The sequence below is a fragment of the Anas platyrhynchos genome, chromosome 5 (genome assembly GCF_047663525.1).
Source record: "Anas platyrhynchos isolate ZD024472 breed Pekin duck chromosome 5, IASCAAS_PekinDuck_T2T, whole genome shotgun sequence".
Classification (NCBI taxonomy): Eukaryota; Metazoa; Chordata; class Aves; order Anseriformes; family Anatidae; genus Anas; species Anas platyrhynchos.
Genome location: NC_092591.1, coordinates 53,501,768 through 53,522,118, shown reverse-complemented (window position 1 = coordinate 53,522,118; position 20,351 = coordinate 53,501,768). Strand labels below are relative to the sequence as shown.

The following is a 20,351-nucleotide window of genomic DNA, read 5'->3' as shown; positions in this document are numbered from 1 at the left end:
GCTGGCTTTTGTGGGTCTACCCAGCCTCCTGTATTTGGAAAATATGAATGGTTCTCAGTTTATCAATGAGTACTCTATGGAGAAGACAGCGCAATGGACAGCTGATCAGACTAGTAAAACATAAATAACAACAAATAGGATTCCAAGTTTTGCCGCCAAATCTGTTTCCAATGTATTTCATGTCTGCACCTGTTTCTTCATCTGCAAAATAGCAACTGTCTACCACATTGACAAATTATCAGATTTAAACCAATACCGTGTTGAAGCTGTAGGTTCTACATTTTAGAAACCAAATGTACTTTTGTGGCATTAATTCTTCCAGACAGAAAATACAAGACTCATTTGTAGAGCCTCATCCACTAACTGTTCAGTACTCTGCTCTCAGCTTTATCACAGCTTTTTAGAGGGGAACAGAAGGGATGTAGAGGGTAATATTGCTCTACTGTGAATCCTCACTCTTCCTTGACATGCATTTTGCTGCTATAAATTAACCCTTAAGAATGGCTACGTGAGCAAACAGCTGCTATGTGCCTAGACAGGATCACAGACTCAATGGCAAAGTATTTCAAAGTCTTGTTACACATCACCTCCCTGGAGAAGAGAAGCCGTAGAAGGTTACAGTAGCATCAGAATGAATAATTGAAGCCAGGCTCATTCAGTATGTGCATAAACCGAAGGGTCACAGTGCTGCCTGCTAGCCAGCTGGCGGTGCGGGAACTCACCGAGTGTCTGAGAGGTGCATCAGCTGGGGACGCTGACCCATTTCCCTAGGAGCTTCTGAGGAGCAGGTTAAGGAGACGGCAGTCCTTTTGCCAAGCACACAGAGAAGGACTGAGCTAGATGACCTGACACAATGCTGCGTGTTCATAGAGTCACAGGGTGGGTTGGAAGGGACCTTAAAGATCACCCAAATCCTGCCCCATGCTGTGGGCAGGGACACCTCCCGCTGGAGCGGGTTGCTCCGGGCACCTTACAGAACCCGCAGCCTCGGGAGAACCCCGGGGGCTCGGCTCCCACAGGAGGCTAACGCAGAGCCCCGTGCCAGCCTGCTGCTGCCTCCCACCCCACAAACCCTCCAGGACGCCCTTCCCAGTGGGAAGCTGACCAAGCTGGGCTCCGAGCTGGGCCAAACCGTCCTGCCCTTGCCTCCTCACTCTCCACATTTCAGAGCAGAAATGAGAAAAACAAACAAACAAAAAAAGACCCGCGGGCACCGGCCACCATCCCACCCCAGCCCCAGCCCCGTTCCTGTCAGGTGCGGCTGTTCGGGCTCCCTACCTGCTGCCGCCCCGCGGCGGCGGTTGGCGGCCGTTGGCGGCCGTTGGCGGCGGTTGGCGGCCGTTGGGGCTCGGCGCGGGGCCGCGGCGCTGCCTGCGCACTGACAGCTCGGCAGCCGCGGGGAGGCGGCGGGGAGAGCAGAGGAGAGGAGAGGAGGAGAGGAGGGGGCTCGGGGCCCCGCGGCTGCGGCGCCGAATCGGGGACGGGAGGAGGAGGGCCCGGGGGCGGGCAGGGAAATGGCGGGGGGCGGCGGTACCTGCCCCGGGGAGAGGCGGCGGCAAACGGGGCCGGGGGCTCGAGGAGCAGCCTGCGGCAGCGCAGGGAGAGGGGGGAGCGGCCGGGGAGGACAGGCTGGGGGCGAGGGCAGCCGTGTGGCACCGACCGGCCCCCTGTGGTACCGACCGGCCCCCTGTGGTACCGCCGGACCCCCCCTGTGGTACCGGGCCCTCCCTCAGGGCAGCCGTAAGGGCGCCAAGGAGACCGGGTGATAGAGCAGGGGGCGAGATCGTGTCCAGCTCTGCCCTCCTGCTGAGAAGATTTGTGAGCCCAAAAGCACCTCTGTAGAGCAGCTGTGTTATTCGGTCCAGCAAAGGCTCTTATCTCTCCCTAGAAAGCTCGCCCTGCCTGAGATCATCACCTAACAACAAGAGAGCGACTGCTTGTTCCTTTGAAGGTCTGCATTGATTTTTTGCTGACAGCAAAATAGCGGGGTATTCGCATTACTGCTCTATCCTGAGGAGCAAATTTGGGGTTTTGTGAAGCATGTTTATTGTTAGCCCACTCAAATCACCAAATGCTGGTTTCTAGAAAGAAAATGTAAAGATTGGAATGGTTAAAAAAGGTTCTGGCTCTCCAACACCAAGGGTCTTCCCCTCTGCTGTACAGCCCCGCTTTTGGAGAGGTACAGATGCCAGTGTCCTCATCTTGGAGCGTGCCTGAGGCATCTAGTCATGCTTCTCCCAGAGGATGCTACAGCTGTTGTTGCTTCATTTTGGCACGTTCTGCTTTCCAGCCTCCATCTCTGCTTACCCCTCTACTGGCAGGCACCAGGACTTTCCCTGTTGTATGCAGTAAGCACTGGGCTTGCCCACCAAGACATTTGAGTCGGTTCCCACATGGCCCCTTTCCACTCCTCCCCCTTCTTCACTAGGTGTCAGAGCTCACCTGTGCCCATGTACCAGGCACGAGGCTGATCCCCACAATTGACAGGGAGAGAATGAAAGGAAGCGAACAAACAAAAGGAACAGTTTTCCTCAGAGGCAGAGGACTGGCAGGTGGAGTGACGAGAACATCATTTCCTCATTATTACAAGGATGCAATTTATGGCATGACTCTTTTCCCCAATAGCATCTCTAAACTGGCGGGCACAACATTAAATCCATGCCTTGGTGCAAATCCTCCCTAGCCCTCTGCACACCAGCAGCTGCTTCTGTCCCTATGCTATATCCTTCTCCTTCTACCTCCCTTCAGAGCAAAGCAAAGGGGAAGCTGACAAGCAGAATGAGACATGAGAGTGTTAGAGACCAACTCTCATGTGGTTCTGGTAGCAGCTGTCAGCTGAACAAAGTATCCTGGGTGGGCTCACATCCAGCTGGTACTGCTGGCTAAACATATTTTGTGCTCTCTTAACAGCTTCTTTACACATTTCAAAGGGCAGATTACTCAACACCCAATTTACTGCTCCTGGAAGAATGAATGGACCACTGACTTCCAGGAGATGAGAATGCGCATCTTGAACACAGCCCAGACAAATGCATTCCTTTAATCATCTAGCAATGATAGCAGTGATGAGTAATTTATCAACAGGATGATGGTAATGTTATTCTAAATACATACATTACCACTGGGGTCAAAAATGATTGAGTACTAAGATACTGCTGTATTATAAGTTAGGCATATACTTAGCATTGTCCTGTCAATCCAGATGAGCTCTGCTCTGCTTCTGCCAGCTGTGCAGAAGCTGCCTCTACTGGTTTTTCTTTCTCACCAGGGCAATGTGGCATATTGAGGTGCATGTGGTACAAGTCAGTAGAAATGCAGCATAAGATATGTTCTTGGGATTGAAGTGTAATTCTAGTTACAGTAGTAGCAACTAAAATCCCTTGAATGAATTGGCAGGGGTCACAGGGAAAAGGGTCAGCAGTAGGAAAACACAGAAAACCAGAAACCCTAGTAGCAGACCAGTAACTTACAACACAAAGTGAATAGACAACTGGAAAGCACTCATCAAATGGGTTTTAGACACTCAGCAAGTCACCTACTGAGGAACTTATGTAGCAAAACGGAACAGAAAATTGCAGAAGATATCTTATGGGAGTTCCTGTAAGAAGGTGAGCAATGGATGCCGGTGACTCCATGATGTAAAGGGCAGATGCAGCCAACAGCACAGTGATAACAGGGCAGCATGCTGCAATTTTGCTGCACTTGATAGACATGAATGCTGATCCTTTTCACTGGAGAAGCAGCCAAAAAGACATAACATTGACAACAGAAGAAGAAGGTAGAAAAAATATTGTTTGAACTCAGCGTATGGCGCACATAAGGTGTCAAGGAATTTAAAGATACATTTTGCTTGTTCATCTCCTAATGCTGGAGTCTGAGGAACAAGGATAAAAAATGACAATTCTCGACTATAAAAAGAGGTGTGATATAACTGGCAAGCCTGAAGTATCAAGATGATTCTCATGGCTGGAATGTTGAGGGCTCACATAACCTAGGTAAGAAGGAAGCTGTGGTTATAATTTCAAGAAATTTGCAGATCTATCAAGCATTTCACTGTGATGAAAGGAGAAAAGAATATCAAAAATTCTCCTGAAGGGAACTGAGCAGGCCATTACTTCCTTAGTGCACAAATATCTTACATAAATATGTATCTAGTGATAGCTAAGTTCAGAGATTTTTTAGTGTTAATAACATTTGCCTGACGTTATTAAGAACTCATAGATCTATTTACAAAATTGTCTTTTCCATCCAAATGAAAATAGCATGATTCTATATTCGACGCACACTATAAAACCATATTGAAGTGATCCTGTCCTCAGTGCACACCTATATACATGTACTTATGCTTTTCTTACAAGCTTCTTGAATTAAATTCTGAATTATGTGGGCATTTTCCCACAATATCTAAAATTACTTTTTAAATACAAGATTTCTACCTGAAAATCTGAATATCAAGCTCTTCATACACACTCCAAAGGAACAACCAGAAGAGAAAGTGAGCCAAAGATGCTAAGAGAAGTCTTTCTAGGTTCAATCAACCTTTTCAGTAACCTAGTTCTTCAAAACTTTCATTTGACAGTCTGCATATTACCAGAAATCTCACCCATATTCCTCATATCTGCATGGGTTTAAGACTTGATTCTCCGTATTGTTTAAATTTTTTTCATCACCTGGATAAATTCCCTGGTCCTGCCCATTGTGCAGTTCCACAAACTGTTGTCCTGGCATGTGTCAGAAATCAGGCACAGCAAGGACAGCCTGGGGCAGCATTGTCATTAGAAGCATTGTTTGTCAGCTGGCAGCCTCAAAAACATATGCAGCCTCCTTCAAATATCATTTTAGGCTTATATAAGCCTCCTGGATGTGCTTAGGTAGCTCTTTCAACTGTCTTACATGGCTGCAATACTCCTCCTTCTCTAAAATTGATCCCAGGCCAGCGATCAGCATGCATATATACTCCATCTCTTCAAGATAGCCTATTTCACTTCCAGAGTTCTCAATTTAGCACTTAACTGTATTTGTGGAAATAAACTACCAGTCTGCATGTGTGATAAGTCACATTATTTTGGGTGCATAACAACACAACAAAAGTGTCTGTAATAAATCACCCCTCTACACTTCTGTGCCCACTCGACAGAACACAGCCATAAAGTCTCATTTCTTGAGTGATGACTTCTTCACTATTTTTGATTTCAACCAGTGCTGTGAAATAGCAGACTCTTACTTCCCTTCTCCTCTGTTAAAGCTAACTTTGACTGAACCCCATATCTCCATAACAAAGTCTCTAAGTCACTCACTACATGTATTCTCCTGAAAAGAATAAATGATCAGAGGTCAGCATCATCCTCAACTGCATCATTTTGCAGAGGTTATAGAGCCAGGAATAAAAGCTGGGTATAATTGCTTTCACCAGTGATGAGCACAATATTTGCCCAGAGAAATCCACAGAAATTTTGGTGAAAATCCAAGGATTGTGATACAAATAAAAGGAAGACAATTTTCTCTGATTATATTTCTGTATATTCTGATTAGCGTTTTATTCACTCTAGCAAGTGCAACAGGAGTCTGGATAAATGAGAAAAACCTTGCTGAAAGCCTGAAAGATTACAAACTATTATCTGTAATATAGCCTATACCTGTTTCATGGTGCCATGTGTATTACTAAGGATTAGAACCAGAAGAAAAATTTTGACTAATGAAAAACTGAAAACCAAAACTCTGAAATTTGGAAATGTGAGACAAAGTAGAGTAAGAATTTTAATTCATCTCCCTTTGGCACTATCCTCTCCCATTAACCTGCTTCTTTACTTGGTCTTCATTTCCTAAATTTCCTATGGTGCCTCACGGAACACAGACAAAGCCTGGGGGTAGGCATCACCTCAGCAAGAATGCCCTGCAATTACAGTGATGCTAACTTTGAATATTTTTCTCTTTTATTTGAAAATTTACATGCACTCATTGCTCCTTTAAAATACATAAAACTTTTCTACAGTAAGCAGACAGACTTTGTAATACATTATTTCACTGAAACTGAAAAATAGCTTCAGTAAATATATATATATATACAAATTGACAAAATACTTTGAAGAAAAGCTGACCATGTATTATCTTATTTTTTCCAAAATCATCTTAATGAAGTATGACTGTATTAAGTGTATATATATATATATATGTATGTAGCTATAACTACACTAAGCTAATAGACAAATGCCATATAACTGCTAGGAATTACCGTCAATTGAAAACAACTGGTGCTGTAAATGTGTATTGCATTGCTTTTTCTAATAATTGTATCATGAAATTGTGTACACAGCTTGGCTCTTACTCAAGGCTGTCCTGCTAATCTTGAAAAAAGAAATAGATCAGAGAAGTTTCATGTTGCCAAAGTCTTCTCGCATATGGTAGGAAAGCTGTCTCTTATTGCATCTGCTATAACTCAGTGTTTTCCCCGACTGCATAGTTGCTATGAGAGAAAAACAAACAGCATATTGCTCAAAGACATCTCTTGCATTTGGAAACCACCTCTCTCATTCTTGAGACTTTGGTGCTACGGAAGATGACTCCAAGTCAGTTTTATCACTGAAAAAACAGTTCTTCAAAAATGTTCAAAGCCTCGTTATTATTTTTAACTTTTTTTTTTTTTTTTTCCAAAATCTCTTTCTTTGCTGTTTTCCCATTAAGTAACACTGTCAGTTTTCTTATGCAATTGCTATCTGTGTTAAGTTATATGTACTTAACTCAAGAGGCAAAAGAAGGTACTTTTGTCTTCCATCAGTGCCAGTTCCTTTGTCCTCAAACAAAGAGCTTCAGAATTTGAATCAAAGTACTTTCCTGATATTCAGACCTCTAATTGAAAGTATAGGATGAACTTAACACACATTCCATTCATTATAATTCATGAACAACTTTCTTTTCTTGTTGCTCATTGAAGCAAAAATATTGAAGTACAAACTATTCCATTTTCTTCCAAATAACCTACATAACCGGACAAAACTGTCATCTGACCTACTTTCTCTGCAGTTCTGCCCCTGGCCAGTCCTCCTGCCCACATAAGGAGTACAATGTTTTTAATTTTATTTTCCATAGGAAAAGGAGGCTTGATCAGATTTCTTCTATTTGGCAGTTTCTAACTCTGTTAGAAATTATATTTTCCCTGTATTAAGCCGTTTAGAACATTCACAGCTCTTCTCAAGATCCCAAACCTTCATATTCACATTTCATTCCTTACCCAGTATGCTCCAACCCCCGTGAAATCTCACATGTGAATCATGCAGTCTCAGATTGTTAGCTATACAATTTTCTAAGCAATTTACACATGCAAAGATTGCATACAAAGAAGTGATATAAATTATAGTGTACTTTCCCTGTACACTGCTTGCAACAACAAAGAACTCAATATTCCTTCAGCATGCTATATGCTTAAAATTTCATGAACTGGATGTTCATTGTATAACTTTTTCTCAGTAAAAATTCAGTTTCTCTTAAGGAAATAAGTAATACCTTTAGAGAAACATCTTTCCCGTTATGGCCGTTGTAGGTGACATCTTTTGGATGTCTGCACTCTTGTTAATCTTCTGGGAATTCATTTAATTTCCCACCATCAGTCTTTGGTTGGATCTTTATTAGATATAAAGGTTTCTCCAGGCCCAAACATTCAGCCCACAAATCCATGCTTGTATAACCTAAACCTAAACCATTTTAAGATAAACTTGTTCTACTAAACTAAAAAAAAATCCTTCTCCATGTGTACAATGAAGCTCACAGGCAGGCTACGAGTATTGCTCCAAATGAAGCTTTATACAGGCTGACTTCAACGTTTCTTCATGCTTATTAACATATTGTAAACCCAGCTTTCCCTCTAATACTCCAAACTCTTGTTCCAAATTACTTAAATACAATGGCCCGTAAAGCTCAGCTTCCCAACCCAAATGTCTACAGTGAATTAAAAACAGCCCCCACAGTAGCAATGAAATGTCTCCCATGCTTACTCATCACAGCAAGCAAAGCCATTCCTGACAAATTCTATCAAGTCAAACTACAGCAACCAGCAGCTTTCTTCTCATCAACCAGCTGTACTCGGGTGTTAAAATTCCTGTCAATTACATAAAAAGTCTGCCCTTCTCCAGGGTGCATAAAGTTCAAGATAAAACAAAACAGATCCAGCTCTTCAGTATTTCTTGCAGTTCAATGGCTCTTTTGCCTGCCAGGGCCAAAGGCAACCTCTCTCTACAGCCTGTTTTCTCAATTATTTCCCTTTCTTTTAGACTTCTATAAAAAGTTCTCCCTTCTTTTCTTTTCTTTTCTTTTCTTTTCTTTTCTTTTCTTTTCTTTTCTTTTCTTTTCTTTTCTTTTCTTTTCTTTTCTTTTCTTTTCTTTTCTTTTCTTTTCTTTTCTTTTCTTTTCTTTTCTCTTCTCTTCTCTTCTCTTCTCTTCTCTTCTCTTCTCTTCTCTTCTCTTCTCTTCTCTTCTCTTCTCTTCTCTTCTCTTCTCTTCTCTTCTCTTCTCTTCTCTTCTCTTCTCTTCTCTTCTCTTCTCTTCTCTTCTCTTCTCTTCTCTCTTCTGCTTTCCTTTCCTTTCCTTTCCTTTCCTTTCCTTTCCTTTCCTTTCCTTTCCTTTCCTTTCCTTTCCTTTCCTTTCCTTTCCTTTCCTTTCCTTTCCTTTCCTTTCCTTTCCTTTCCTTTCCTTTCCTTTCCTTTCCTTTCCTTTCCTTTCCTTTCCTTTCCTTTCCTTTCCTTTCCTTTCCTTTCCTTTCCTTTCCTTTCCTTTCCTTTCCCTTCTTTTCTAGAGACATCTGATGTGCAAAATACAGGTACTTCTTTTATGCCTCTAGTTCTTGATACAACAGCACATTGTGGGGAAAAAAGCAGGTATTTTTTATTAGACTGCCGATTTGGCTATTTCATGTGACAGGACCGTACCTGGATTATTAGAGATATGTTCAGTACCTATCAATAAAAATTATTATTTTGTGAGCAATTTCTCTTCAACACTTTAATATAGTGTCTTCTGATACACTTGCATGAAGTTTACCTCCAAAGGGACTCACACATCGCAAAAACAGGTCTGAGGCACACTTCTGGCCAGGCAAGCAGTTCCAGTCCAGGAGAGAGGACTTGTTGGCTGAAGCATTGTGCCTTCTCTTTCTGTCTCTCACTCTCTTCTTCTCCTTGAACATGATGACAAAGATGTATTTGCTGGCGATTGATGCCAGGGAAATAGAAAAGGATCAGATGACTCCTTTTACGTTCTCTGTTAAAACAATTTGCTCACCCGTTGATTATTTTTCTTTGCTTTAATGACTACACAACAACTAACCCTGCAGTTCAGCCTGTATGCCTTGCATGACTAAATATGCTTCTGCTGAAGCTTTTCATGCTGATTTACTCATGTGTTCTGGAACTTTTTACCCAGGTGTTAGATTAAGACACGCAAGCCCTAACGCCTACACCTTGAATCATGCATTTCCTAAGTCTACTTCATGCCCCAGCTGCTGTCTGGGTGGCCTATTCTTAGATCCCCTCTATGCTGCCAACTCTTGCAATACAATTATCAGTAATGTTTTTTGCCTGTCCTTGAGCCTGCTGCAGAATGACACGAGAAGCTTCAACTTTCTCATATAACTCATCCCTCCTGGGGGAAAAAGTATAAGAAAAGCCAAATGGTCTAATTAGCCTCGGCTTCACAATCTGGAAAGGACAGACATCAGACCTGCTTGCTGCAGGAAGCAAGGAGTTCTTTCTCCATCTCCTCAGGTGCCCATACTTTTCCCAAGGGAGAGAAGCTAAAAAAAGACAGAGGAAGAAACAAAGGGCAAAGAAAGGTAGCTCAGTTCCCTCTTTCTTTCCTCCTCGCAAGACAGGATTTGTTCCTCTTGGCTTGTCTCCTTCTAGTAGTGTGTCAATTCAGCAAGCAGGTAACAGCTATGTCGGGATCCAATGGCTGGAAGGACCACAAGTGCTAGTCTGCTAGCACAGGAGAAATATTAACTAGCTGCCCAGCTTCTGGAGGGGGCTGGCTAGGATCCCACCACTTCAGAGAATGGGGTTGAGACTGGGGGAAGCAGAGAGAGATCAAATTTTTTTTCTGCATCCACCTTGGCAAACCTGTTTTTTAAATCTGCTTTCCTTTCAGCAGCAAATGTAAATAAAGCCTGTAAATGCCACGCAGACATCGTTGCTCTGTTTGAGAAAACCTGGGCTCTGATATATATGATTAGGAGCATGCTCATTCTGCCAGTAATTCCAAGATCTTTAAAGAGGCTTCTTGTGAAATTAGCTGCAAGCCTCTCCATGTAAGAAAATCAGAATCCATTGCAAAGGAGAAGTGATTATATAGCTTCCTCCCATAGTGTATAATTAAGGTATGCTTATGCTAGAGAATGAGATTAGAAAAGCTGAGTATCCTGGGAGATTCATGGAAACTCATTTCTGCCCTTTTCTTTATGTATACGTATGGAACATGTTATTTCCCTTTCTTGCCTTTGTCCTTATAGTGCAAGGATTTAGCTTCACGTATTTGCTGCAGACTGGAAACAGGAAAAAATGTCAACACAGCACAAAGCCTAATGTTGTACATCACAAAATATGAGTAAATAGATAGCAAAGCGATGGTAATAGATGACAATAGATGGTAAAAAGATGGCAATGGACTTCTGAGACTGGTCAAATGTGTCAGACTGACTTGAATAGCAGACAGTTATGAAAAAGATTGGTAGGCAGGTACATGAAAGAGGCAACCTTAGTAACAAAACCACTTCAGAAAAATAACACATTCTGAAACTCCAGATTGCACATACTGGAAAAGACAAGAATTAAAGAGAGCAACACAGAATTTTGTAAGATGTCTGGAATGTGACAGAAATACACTTTTGGGGCCATCATCATCTTTTCGCAGATGGAAACTGAACAGAGACTGGTTTGTAATACATTAGCATCATCTACTGGATAGTGCAGGGACAACAGCTTAGAAACTGCAACAGCAAACAGAATATATACCAATACTGTGTATTTGGGAAGCCATTCAGAATAGGCTGAACAGTTCAAACACCTTTTTTATAACGTGTCATATTTGCTTTCCTGTCAGGGATGTTGATGCGTCTCTGGTAAAACATTGGGAGTAAATACAGGTTTTCTACCTAAAAAGTCCTAGTTTCTGGTAGCAGAAAGTGCTGTGTGGTAGCTGTAGGTAGGAGATATTTCTGAAATTACAATATTGGCATTTACTTACAAATATAACATTAATTATGTTAGCTGCAGAACAATAACAATATCATTAATAATTGTTTGTAGAACCCTGCATTAATAACCAAAGGTCTTTGAGCACATTTACAAAGAAACCCAAAGAAATAATCTGCAGCCAGAAAGCAGCACTCACAGTCACCAAAGGGGGAAAGAAAAATCTGGTAGTATCAGATAACACAAAGCCTGTTGTGAACTAAAGTCTTGAGTCTCTCTGCTGCTATGGATGTCAGACATTGGGCCTGGCAGAAGGGCGGTTGTGCTGGGGACTGGAGGAAAGCTCCCATCCCACAGTGCTCCCTGGAGCACAGCAGAGCCTTTGCCCAGCTAAGCCTGCTGCAACAGGAGAGACTGCTGGCACTACAGAGAAGATGATGGAGTCCCAGTACTGCTGATTCTTGAGAGAGGAACTCCCATTCTTTGCGTTTTGCACCCATCAGTTATTCTGAGGGATGGGGCATTGCTACTTCTTCCTCACACACACACAGTTTCTCAGAGTTGGGAAACTTTTCCTTATGCCCATGTTTTTACCTTATGCCCATATTGCCACACATCACAGTGGTTCAGAGAGAAGAAAAACTTAATTTGAGAAACACAGGAGTGTTAACACAGAACAGACGAGGACATCTTTAGTCCAGTATCCTCTGTGACAGAAGACAATTTGTATTCCTATATTTACACCATGACTCTATCTAATGTGTCCTATGTGGACACATTAAAAAAATGTGTAAAAAACATGCAAAGAGTGTATTTATCTGAAATACTTTACTTTCTGAACACAGGAAAAAAACAAACATAGAAATGCTGGAAAGGAAATTGACATCTTGCAAAGTCATAAAGTTGCATTATGTAACACTGCACCACAGCCCCAGCTACTGATCAGCTGTGTCTTGAGACAAGGCACAGGGAGCCACTGACTGAATATACATAAACACGAATGTACATAAACTCATGAATATACATTAACAAGCAGGCAGCTTTTTTTCCTGTAAATATAGTAGGAAGTTTGGCTATATAATTGTATTTTGCATGACAAAATTGCTTTTCTGCATGTTTTTAATTTTTCATTTTTAGGAATATTCTCTTATCTTGTGTGTGTTTATTTGTACTTTTATGTATGCAGATACTAGAAGCTAATACTAAAATCAGGAGGAGTTGTGAATTGTGGATATTTATATTCTGATCCTTTGCTAGGTTTTCCAAAGATCCTTGTAAGCCTCCCCAGCCTTTACTAAGTTAACAAACTGCTCTTTTTCAGCATTTTTAACACTTCTTCCATTTATGCCTTCCTTCCAACATTTATAGAGGCTTCAAAGAGCTTCATTTCTTTTGAGCTGTATACCTAAGGGGGATAGCAGGCAAACAGTCCCACTCTTAAAACACTGAGAGTCCAATTAGCGACAATAATTAAGTGAATTCAACAAACAAATGATTAGAGGTGAAAAGTAAGGAAGGTCAAGAAATAATAGCATGAGCATGTTCTGGTGATTGCCAATGACTCTGTGCAGTTTTCTGGTAGCCTAACCAGTACTAAGATGCTACTGTTTCATACAATGTGGTGGAGGTGAACTGCAAAATGGGAGTTAAAGGAGATATTCTGGGTCAATGTAACACAGCACTGAGACATCTGTACAAGTTGTGGATATACAATAACAAAAGTTGGAGACAGTGGTAAAGTGAAGGGGATGATCAGAAGCCCTAATATAGAGGAGGACACTTTGTTCTAAGCTGATGCAGCTGAGGAACCTGTCATAGCAGAGGAGGAGGAGATCAGCAGCTGAAGTGCATAGGGAAGATCATGAATTCATCAACATTTTGAATGACTGAGCATGTGCAGCCCAGGAGCTGAGACTCTAGATGTGGTAGAAGAACAGGCCTCAAATGACAAGTTTTGACATTTGGTCAAAGAACAGGGGGCCAGATCTTAGAGATATTATGAGGGTAAACAAAGGTAATAGCTTGCACATCACAGCCATACAAAAATCATGGTGCTTATCTAAATGCTAAGAGGGCGACTGAGTCAGTGTGGTTGAGAATAAAAGAACGTTAAACTCCTGATCAGCTATGAGCAAGCCATAAAGAGGCCAAAGAGAGGACTGCACAGAAGGAGGAGGGCAAGGAGCTAGGAGCCAGGTTTTAGAATGCCTGTGTTGAAACCATGCCACAAAGAAAAGAGATGGTGGCATGGAAAAGAATTATGTTGGATAATAGCTGGAAAAGAAGGAAGGGAGAAAAATTATTTGTAGGGGTCAGACTGTGAACTAGGAGGGAGAAGATTTAGAGAAGGAAATTAAGGTGAATAAAGAATGGAAGGAATTCAAGAAGCAGGGAACAATAAGTGGTGTTAAAGGCTCAAGACAAGATGAATGGGGTAGGAGTAAAGACCCCAAGATTTCTTTAGGATGGTTGATCATATGAGACTGGAGCACAAAGACTTCCTTTAAGCACCAACTTACACCTCTCTATCTTTTCTGAGGGCAAGACCTAGCTGATTCTGTCCTTCCTTTTCTTCAGAAAGGCAATTTGCATGACAGAACAAAAAGAAAAATAGCTAAAAATATCCATGAATCATGGAAAATTATATCTACTAAATCTCACAGTGTACTGCTATTGCCATAGTAACCCTTGTTGCTAGATTACTGCAAGCTGTTTCTTTGCTAAATTTTCCTAGGAAGCTTTGCCAATTTTCAGTTGGTTTCAACATGAAGTTTAATAAAGAATAACTCTGAGAACCCACATTGCATCCTTCTATTTCTTCTTTGCCACCTTCCCCCTTTTTATTCTCCTTTCTAAGAGGTAAGTCCTTTAGGGAAGAGTTTTCAAAGGCATCTTTTGCCCAAGGTGTAAATGGACTTCTAGGGGGGATTTGCACAATCTGCTAGGTTTCTGACTTGATTTCCAGTTCAGTGAAATGTAATCTGCTGTTGGAAAAAGAAGTATTACTTACAGCTGCTTTCTTTGGTTGTTTTTCTCATTCCATTTAATAGAAAAGTTCAGTTCATCAATGGTACAGCACCATGTATTATGAAACAATAAAATAAAAAACAGCACGAGAGGGAACATGGAAAGACACCCCACCTCTTTGTCCTTCACTGTTTTCCAAAGCTAACATCTTCCAATGAAGTGTAGGAACTAAAAAGAAAGAAGGGGACTCAACCGATGGATTTATCTGGTGACAGTTTATTTCCCAGACATTGTAGAGCTGCATTTCATGTGTGCTCTGAATATTTTCAGATTCTGCTGAAGGTAGAATACCTAACTGTGTAACTTTTCTGCTCTCGCCTGGTGGAAATTTCAGGAAACTAATATATGTAGTGTGTATTGCCACAACAGAAGATGATTTGACTAAAAGATTTTGTAAAGCTCAATGAGTTAAGCTCACCATTGCTGTAGGTGCCTGGTTGGAAATGCACCATGAAATGCATGCAGTCACCCTTGCAGGGCAATGCTGTTGGCCTTTTTCTTCTGACCAAACAGGTTGGCATCCTTCTGGCAGATGTGCAAGCTCATGATCCAAGTAACACACCCTCTGGCCAATGTTAGTCATGAAACCCTGATGGTTAGAGCCAGACCATATTTTAGATTTTGGAAACAGACACATGATCACTTTGTCCATTTGACATAGCTCTGCGGAATGTAAAAACAAAATGCCTCTTGTTCTTCCTTTAAGAGGAGAAATGGGGTGGTTGTGGACATCTAGAAGCACCAATAATGTACTCACATGGAAAATCAAAACCATTTATGGGACAACTCCTGTGCCAACTGAAATACCATCCTGTTAGAGGAAAAAAAAAACTGTCTGCAAAACCAGGCAATTACTGTTTGGTTTGATTCTTGACCATACCAAGCCAAAGGCTGACCAGTCAAAGAAACAACCTTATGAGTCATCAGATGCTGAAAGAAACTTTCATGCTTGCCCCTGGCACACACTGAAATTCAAAAGGGATGTATAATGGCTATGTAATTTCTTTTGCTTTGAAAGGAAAAAAAGGTTAAATATAGAGCTGAAGGCAGTGCTTCTGGTACAAAGGGCTTTTGAAGTCAAAGCTCTTAACCTCTTAAAATATGACTCAGTCCTCTACATAAACTTATTCTAGATAACACAAACTTGATTTTTGCTGCTACGTCATACTGTCAAAGAGCGTGTGGTTAAGTCATAGAATGCCATGTTTCATCTACAAAATGGGTCTGCAATACCACTTTTCCCTTCCTTTCATCCCTGCTTCTCCCTCCTCTTCCTCTTTGTTAGACATTGGAACAGGCTGCCCAGGGAAGTGGTGGAGTCACCGTCCCTGGAAGTCTTTAAAAGACGTTTAGATGTAGAGCTTAGGGATATGGTTTAGTGGGGACTGTTAGCGTTAGGTCAGAGGTTGGACTCGATGATCTTGAGGTCTCTTCCAACCTAGAAATTCTGTGATTCTGTGACATTTCTGCTCAGAAAGAGCAGTCAGCCCCATCATCAGAAAACTGGACTAATGGGTACATTATTAACTTTTTGTTTTTATCAAATTCAACACCAATGCCAGTTACTCTCTACTCAAACCACAAAAGGGCCCTGCTGATATCAAGAAAAGTCAAGCATTTGGAGGCAGGTCGCACAAGATGATCTGTAGAGGTCCCTTCCAACCTCAACCATTTTGTGACACTGTGACATAAGCAATGTATCACGGCTTCTTTGAGAATGGTACATACTTCTCACCCTGCTTCTGACAGCCCAAAAGCTGCATTCCATGGCCTCCAAGATCCTCAAAGGTTTAGTCCATGAAGATGCAGCTACCATGGAAAACTAACACCCAAATAGACTCTTGAGCTTACAAAGATTTGTGTTTATGACATGGACCATTGTGAAAACATCTTTCACATTTTTTTTCCTTAAAAAAAAAAAATAGTAAATATTTAATAACAAAACAAAAATCTGTCGTAGTTACTGTTCTGAAGCATTATTACCATCCAAACCACATCTCCTCCTCTTTAAGGATTTCATTATCAATCATGGCTTATAAGATCTTAAAGAACATGGCAGTAAGAATTCACGTGAACACACCGTGTAGATGCTGAAATTCCAATTTGCCTCATTTCTATTGCGTGCTTCAGATCACGCTTTAAGCATCCTTTACATCTCTTCAAGACACAGAAGCACTGTGGTTAACACCTGCGGCACCTGCAGGGCCACTTTCCCTTGGATGAACACATAGCTAAAACCTTTCTTATTAGTGCCACACTTAACACCAAGAAGATGCTCAAAGCGAGGGCACGCGGGTGGCAGATACAAAGAACGTGAGGTCCCCAGCACGTCTGCTGCTGCTCTCTCTATATACACACATATATAGATAGAGGCTACCAGCAAGCCTCATTTTGACCTAATTATTGACCATGGCATGCTTTACAGGGCTCCGAGAAACTCTTCTGTCTCACATTTTATTTTGTAGAGGACACAGGGCCTAAGTCCTGCACTCATCCCCATTCCTTTGAAGGCACTTTAGCTGAAGTTGGTTTTCTGTATCACTGAGCGAGAGCAGAAGCAAGCTCCATTTACCTTAGGGAAAAGGAAAAGTACAGCCTTCACCTGGTAGACACAAAAACATTTTATTTTAATTTAAATGTTCTCTTTGACATAAAAGCCACTAACCAGATAGGTTACTAACTGCTGCTATAATGCAATCCAGTATTTATTCCTGCACCGAGGCACTTCCTTCCTAACCAAGTAAAACATTGCTCATCTCAGCCTACCACTGAGAAATCCTGGTGCTGGTATCTACAGCTCCCAGCCCTCCCAGGATAGCTGCACAAAAATTGATGGGATTGAACTTCTGTTCCTCTAAAAAAATATGAATAAATTAAAAAATAAAAAAATAAAAGCACCAATACCAAAATATGCATTTGCATGAGCATGCAGCTCTCCAGAGCTGATTTATACCTTAAAAATAGTTGAAGTGCTGTCTTTTTCTCTCTTGTAAGAAGAGAGCGCTTGAGCCTGTTGATCAAACACATCCCCTGTTTTTCCCTGTTCTGGCACAAAGTTCCAGACTCAGACTCTGAACGTAATTTCTGTTCCTCCCACACCCTGTGCGTGTTGCAGAATTTTACCGTCACATGCCAAACGTGCAGTGAAAACTTTTGCAAGTTATTAACAGTCATGATGGGTACTTCAGTTTTGACTGCTTTAGCCTTTTGAATCGGCCTGTTTTGGTTTTGTTGGCGTTGCTTTCTTTTGTTCATGAGAGATCCTAACCCTGGGAGATCTGGAGAAAAACGGGTTGAGGCAGGATCGCATGGGGCAGCCCTTCTCTCTGGCAGGCCAAATGGCTCGGGGGAGCCAGCCCCAGAAAAGGGGCCCTCAGCCCCCCAACCCTCCTCCTTCCTCCACGCGAGGGCATCTTGTAGGCTGCTCCCAACACAGCCACCTTGGGCCACTCCATCACAGAGCCTGGCTGAGGTCACAGTGGCCACCCCTGCCCCAGGCCCTATAAAAGGGGCCCCCTGCCACTGGCCCGCCACTCGCTGAGCTTCGAGGCCCTCTGACTGCCAGCTGGTGCTGCAGGAAGAAGAGCAGGAGCAAGGAGGCGAGAGGCAGCCTTCATTGGCGTGCACGAGCAGCAATGCTGTCCGGGCAAGAGCCAAGAAGAAAGGCAGCTAACGACAAAGAGAAGTATCATGGGCAAAGGGATCGCGCCTATGGCACAAGAAACACCAGTGCCCGCGACACCTCAGGCGTGCAGCCCATGAATACTTACTATCAGCGGTACCATTGGCACCGCGAGGACGCGGGGAACAGGCCACCCCGTCAGCTGTACAGTGACAGGGGGCCTGGGCCTTCCCGCTGTCACAACGGTGGCGTGGAGCGAAAGGAGCGGCGCCAGACAGACAGCCGTGGGGAGCAGAGCCGTGCCAGTCGTCCGGATTACAGCGCGGGACCCAGCCGTGGCCGTAAAAAAGACGGCAGCGTGGAAACCTTGCACGCAAATGAACCGGACAGCGGCGTGGGTCCTAGGCACGGAACCGGACGAGCCCCCGGCGCGGCACCCTGGCCCGAGAACACTCCGAGTGCCAGGCAACCCACGTGGGCAGTCCCGGGAAAGGACTGGCTGCTCCTGCTGCCAAATGCCGTGGAGCCCATGGAGCTGGGTCCAGCCGAAGAGGCAGAGGAAGCAATGGAAGTGGACCCGGCTCCACCAGATCAGACCTGGAACTGCCCCGGCACGGCTTCGCTGTCTACCATCGGACAGCACAAACAGTGGCGCAGGAGTGCCCGCCCGGCTCCCTACTCGTCGCGCCGGCTCCACCCCAAGCATTAGCTTGGGGCCACCGAACAGCACGGACATCCCGCAGGGTCACCTGCAGGATGTCCTGGCAATAAACACCTCTTGCCAATTCTCAGAGGTTGTGAGAGTGCTTCTTTCCCATCCCCCAGCCCTTGCGCGAGAGGTGGCATCTCCTGCACAGAGCCTGGAGGAAGAGCACGAGAGAGGACCCAGCTTCCTTCGGGCTGCTGCGCTGGGGTGACAGGAGCAGTCCCCATGGGTTTGAATCTTTAACACTTGTGAAAATAGACTAAAGGGTGAAAATAGACTAAAGGGTGAAAATAGACTAAAGGGTGAAAATATTAGGGTATAAGCAATTATAGGTGGTTAATTTCTTATAATAGAAGTGAGTTTCTATATCCGAGTAATTGGAGAAGGCTGAGGTACTCAGCAACTTCTTCACCTCTGTCTGCACTGGCAGACGGCCTTCCCAAGCCTTTCCTTTCCCTGAACCCGTAGATGCAGGCTGGGGGATCAAAGTCCCACCCACTGGAAGTGAAGAGCAGGTTCGAGACCACCTGAAGAATCTGAACAAATACAAGTCTATGGGACCTGATGACATGAATCCCAGAGTCCTGAGGGAACTGGCTGACAGAGTTGCCAAGCCTCTCTCCGTCATAGTTGAAAAGTCCTGGCACTCAGGCGATGTCACCGGTGAGTGGAAAAATGGAAACTTCATGCCCCTACTCTTCAACAATTCAAACAAAGAATTGAACAAAGAGCACTACCTTTCAACAATTAGAACAACGAGGAGACATTCCTGGCTGCCCAGGGAAGTGGTGGAGTCACCATCCCTGGAAGTCTTTAAAAGACGTTTAGATGTAGAGCTTAGGGATATGGTTTAGTGGGGACTGTTAGCGTTAGGTCAGAGGTTGGACTCGATGATCTTGAGGTCTCTTCCAACCTAGAAATTCTGTGATTCTGTGACATTTCTGCTCAGAAAGAGCAGTCAGCCCCATCATCAGAAAACTGGACTGAGAAACAGGTACATTATTAACTTTTTGTTTTCATCAAATTCAACACCAATGCCAGTTACTCTCTATTCAAACCACAAAAGGGCCCTGCTGATATCAAGAAAAGTCAAGCATTTGGAGGCAGGTCGCACAAGATGATCTGTAGAGGTCCCTTCCAACCTCAACCATTTTGTGACACTGTGACATAAGCAATGTATCACGGCTTCTTTGAGAATGGTACATGCTTCTCACCCTGCTTCTGACAGCCCAAAAGCTGCATTCCATGGCCTCCAAGATCCTCAAAGGTTTAGTCCATGAAGATGCAGCTACCATGGAAAACTAACACCCAAATAGACTCTTGAGCTTACAAAGATTTGTGTTTATGACATGGACCATTGTGAAAACATCTTTCACATTTTTTTTCCTTAAAAAAAAAAAAAATAGTAAATATTTAATAACAAAACAAAAATCTGTCGTAGTTACTGTTCTGAAGCATTATTACCATCCAAACCACATCTCCTCCTCTTTAAGGATTTCATTATCAATCATGGCTTATAAGATCTTAAAGAACATGGCAGTAAGAATTCACGTGAACGCACCGTGTAGATGCTGAAATTCCAATTTGCCTCATTTCTATTGCGTGCTTCAGAGCACGCTTTAAGCATCCTTTACATCTCTTCAAGACACAGAAGCACTGTGGTTAACACCTGCGGCACCTGCAGGGCCACTTTCCCTTGGATGAACACATAGCTAAAACCTTTCTTATTAGTGCCACACTTAACACCAAGAAGATGCTCAAAGCGAGGGCACGCTGGTGGCAGATACAAAGAACGTGAGGTCCCCAGCACGTCTGCTGCTGC

The 20,351-nt window shown here is 43.1% G+C and overlaps 1 protein-coding gene across 4 annotated transcripts in view; it reads right to left on the bottom strand.

The window, feature by feature from the left end:
* Nucleotides 1–20,351, bottom strand: part of C1QTNF4 (C1q and TNF related 4) — a 47,492-nt gene that overhangs the window by 16,491 nt on the left and 10,650 nt on the right. Inside the window, exon 1 of one of the 4 annotated variants that reach the window (XM_072039077.1) lies at nt 1,279–1,498. The exons of 1 other annotated variant lie outside the window; for it this stretch is intronic. The gene's annotated coding sequence lies outside the window, so the exon portion shown is untranslated. Of the gene's footprint in view, nt 1–722; nt 807–1,278; nt 1,499–20,351 lie in introns of those variants that run through there. 2 more of the 4 variants (XM_027457700.3, XM_072039078.1) reach the window with 2 other exon arrangements.